The sequence below is a fragment of the Frankliniella occidentalis genome, unplaced genomic scaffold (genome assembly GCF_000697945.3).
Source record: "Frankliniella occidentalis isolate FOCC.00 unplaced genomic scaffold, Focc_3.1 Scaffold86, whole genome shotgun sequence".
Lineage (NCBI taxonomy): Eukaryota > Metazoa > Arthropoda > Insecta > Thysanoptera > Thripidae > Frankliniella > Frankliniella occidentalis.
Genome location: NW_026267215.1, coordinates 331781 through 335757, shown reverse-complemented (window position 1 = coordinate 335757; position 3977 = coordinate 331781). Strand labels below are relative to the sequence as shown.

Sequence of the window (3977 nt, the reverse complement as noted above, 5' to 3'; positions counted from 1 at the left end):
GGGGGGGGGAGAGCGGGGGGGTACTGGAAGAGAGACCTGGATTTGGCCTGGAGTACTGGAAGAGAATTCTGGAAGAAATGCCCCGGCGGCCGATAGGAGGCGGCCCTGACGGCTTGCCAGCTTCGGTTCCCGTGGCTTATTAGTGATCATTAAAACAGAAGCAGGGTGTAAAGCAAAGAAAGGCGGTTATTGTAGGGAAAGGATGTGGGGACATAAAATGGGGGCAGGCGGGGTCACGGCTGCGCGTCGGAGCGAACAGCCGAGGCCGAGGGAAGCCGGACGGACCCCCCCCCCCTCCCTCCCCTCCCGGCGGGCCTGAGGGCCAACGCAAGGCGGCCGGGAGGCGAGAGACGCTGGGGGAGGGAATGCCAAGCACAGGGAAGAAAAGCACAAGAGACGGGGACGTAGCGAGATCAAACCACAGTTTCCAAGAGATGAGCAGAGATGTGTCGGTCCACCGTCGCGTCCGGCGGGAAGGTGAGGCATCACATGTGGGCGGAGAGCGGGTCCGGGTCGGGGGTCGGGGGGCGGGGGTCCGGGCCGGCCGGGCCGGAGGCGTGGCTCTCGGGCGCTTCCTTTCGGCGGGCCGCTGGGCGCAGATGTTGCACTCACTTTCACTGACACTGGCACTGGCACTGGGCTCGCACTGATTACTAACTTGCGCTGCCCGGGCCCGTGATGCGGACTCGGGGGCGCAGGCCGATCCCTAACCTCGCCGGGCGGCCGCCCCCCGCACCGCCTCGCCGCAGCCTGGCGGCGTTTGGGGCCCCGGGCCCCGCCAAGTGCCAGCGAGGCGGTAAAACACTTAAAACAGAGCCAGAGCAGTAGTCCAGTCATCCTAGTCAGAAAAGTGTGCTATTGTGGAACAAAAATATGTATCTCTGGATTTTGGATATGTTGTACAGTTTGATGTGCTGAATCGAATGCAAAAAAATCCACCGTTCCAGACCCTGTGCGTTAACCGGAAATTGAACAAAAGGGCCTAAATGCAGGGCTTTGCGGGATTCGCCGTAGCTCCGAAACTGTCTGCGCGATTTTGACGAGACTAGTGTGAAAATGTCCGGAATGGACCAAGGAACAAATCCATTACAAGACATCAATGTCACAATCTTCGTTTCTATTAGAAAATTGAAATCCAGTGAAAAAGTTTAACTTTCAGAACAACGTCTTTAAACATCTCACGTCATAATTTTGTATCCAGACGCTGGATTGAAAAATGGTCCGAGCAAACGATGTGCGCGCATCTTTCCCCTAGGCGTCGCTGTTTTTAGATTTTCTGCACATTCAACCGTTCAGGTTCTACCCGCCTTGAACTGAAGCAGTGCAGAGCCTCCGGAGCCGTCCCGCCGGAGCCCGCCGCTGGAGTCGGGGTGGTGGTGGGGGGACCCCAGCGCGCTCTCTCTCCCTCGTCCGCGCGGGAGGAACAAAGACAGAGCAGTGCTCGCTCGCCTCGCCAGCCGGCTGAAGGGGCGAAAATAAAAGTCAAATATTTAACGTTTAGAAAATAGGGAAGGTATTTTCTTTCCGTGGATCGGGTAGAACTCAGTCTCGTCTACATCCCCTCAAAAATCTACGCCAAGATCTCATGCTGGAAACGTAAGCGCCGAGGTAGACCCCGATCGTGCACTTCTCCCTTTGAAGGGGTATTGCGGGTGAAAGGTGAAAGGTACAGTACCCAGAATAAGCTTATTTAGAAGAGAAAGGTGCCTTCTTTCCACTGATATGATATACTCAAGCCAAAACTCAAAAGAAACATCTACAATACAGGATAAGGAGACTGAACCACATTTTTTTAAGTTTTAGAATAAAAACATTGGTCAAAAAGTCGTAAAAGGAGGGCTCAAATCGCAAAATGGGAGAGGAAGTACCCCCCCAAAACCGCTAATTGCGCATTTAACAGAGAAACACGTGGCTTGGTAGCTCAAATGGTTCTCGAGATACAGACATTTAAAGGTTACGCATCACCCCATTTCAAACGAAAACGTCGGCTTTGTTGTTATTGCCCGTGGTTTCCTGGCACTACATTTCTCGATAAGGTGTTAAATCGATAGAGAATGTGCGGTTTTGGGGGGGTACTTCCTCTGCCATTTTGCGATTTGAGCGCTCCTTTCACCCTTTTTTGACCAACGTGCTTAATTTTATAGGCCAATAAATATGGTTGAGTCTTCTTAACTCTTATTTTAGTTGTTTCTTTCAATTTATTGCAGTGGCACTTCATACCACTGTAAAGAAGGCCCTTTCCTCTTATAAACACGCTCATTCGAAGTGTCGTACCTTTCACCTTTCACCCTCAATACCCGTTCAAAGGTAGTAGTGCATGATTGGGGTTTTCCTCGGTGCATACGCTTCCCGCATGAGATCGCTGAGTAGACTCTTCAGAAGAGTGTAGAGGACACTCAGTTCTACCCGATGCACGAAAGCAAAATACCTGGTCTATTTTCTAAACGTAAGATATTTGACGTTCATTTTCGCTCCTTCAGCCGGCCGGCGGGGCGAGCGCGCGCTGCTCTGTCCTTTTCTATCGCATGCGGGCGAGGGAGAGAGAGCGCGCTGGGTTCCCCCCTCCACCACCCCGACTCCAGCGGCTGGCTCCGGCGGGACGGCTCCGGCGGCTCTGCACTGCTTCAGTTCAAGGCAGGTAGAACCTAAACGGTTAAATGTGCCGAAAATCTGAAAACAGCGACGTGGAGCTGAAGAATGGACGCACATCGTTTGCTTTGGTCATCTTTGAGTCTACCGCCTCGTTCCAGAGATATGACGTGATATGTTTTAAATGCACTTTCCAAAAATGAAATGTTTTCACTAAAATCAAATTTAAGCACAGAATTTTACACCGCGTGACTTATGTTTTATAAGCGACGTGTTCCTTGTTCTTTTCCGAACAGTTTGACACCTTTCTCGTGAAAATCGGACGAATAATTTCGGACCCACAGCGAATACCACAAACCCTTACATTTAGGCCCTTTTGTTCAATTTCCGGTTAATGCACAGGGTCTGGGACGGTGGATTTTTCAGCATTAGATTCAGCACATCAAACTGCACAACATATCCAAAATTCAGAGATACATCTTTTTGTTCCACAATAATTCTAGAATGACTGGACTACAGGGCACGTCCGTCTCGGTCGGAGGCTGGGACCGAACTCACCCCCACCCCAGTGTCATCGCTGGACTGCACGGCTCGGCTCGGCTCGGCTCGGCTCGGCTCGGCTCGGCTCGGCTCGGCTCGGCTCGGCTCGGCTTTGCTCGGCTCGGCTCGGCTCGCAGACCACACCGCAGATGCGCCCTGCGCCCCCCGCCTCAACCATCGCTCAGCGCGAAGTTCTCGCAGGCAGACAAGTTGGTCGGATGAAACGTGCAAAAAGCGGACTTTTAAAGCGAATAAAATTGTGCTTATTTTGCTTACTTATTGAGACAAAGGATTCTCAGACTGTTATACAAAGATTTCTGAACACCTTCGTTAATAGACGGCGGTCATTTAGGTCTCTTTTTCTTCGTTTTGCTTTTCGGTGCTTGGCATGGGCCGCCGCACGGACCCTCCCTCACCCCCGCGGCGTGGCGTGGCGGGGCGTGGCTGGGCGTGGCGGGGCGTGGCATGGCGTGGCGGGGCGTGTGGGGCAGGGCTGGGAGCTCTCACGGCATGCCTTGCATCCCGGCCCGCTAAACTTAGCACATGTTGTTGATTTTCCTGGTGCGGTCTCACACATTAAACGGAAAGGTGTCAACAGTCGCGGCGCCATGCGGCCGCTGCTCCAACGGCGGGAAAAATAATAACAAAAAAGTTTCAAAAAATTTAGTTAGTCCTGTTGCCGACCGCTTGCTCTCGAACCTCACGCGGTTGGGAGAATAAAACGTTCCAAAATTCGGCCCTGCTGTCAGCGCGAGCGCGACCCCGCGCTCCGGGTCCAGTGCACCCGGAGCGAAAGCACGGCAGAGTGCGACCTCAAACAGGACAGCGGAGGGGGGTTGGGGGAGGGG

At 53.1% G+C, this 3977-nt stretch overlaps 1 protein-coding gene across 4 annotated transcripts in view; it reads right to left on the bottom strand.

Annotated features, from left to right (window-relative positions):
• Window positions 1–3977, bottom strand: part of LOC113214695 (uncharacterized) — a 161014-nt gene that overhangs the window by 79250 nt on the left and 77787 nt on the right. Inside the window, exon 1 of one of the 4 annotated variants that reach the window (XM_052269214.1) lies at window positions 613–819. The exons of the other annotated variants lie outside the window; for them this stretch is intronic. The gene's annotated coding sequence lies outside the window, so the exon portion shown is untranslated. Of the gene's footprint in view, window positions 1–612; window positions 820–3977 lie in introns of those variants that run through there. 4 annotated transcript variants of the gene reach the window in all.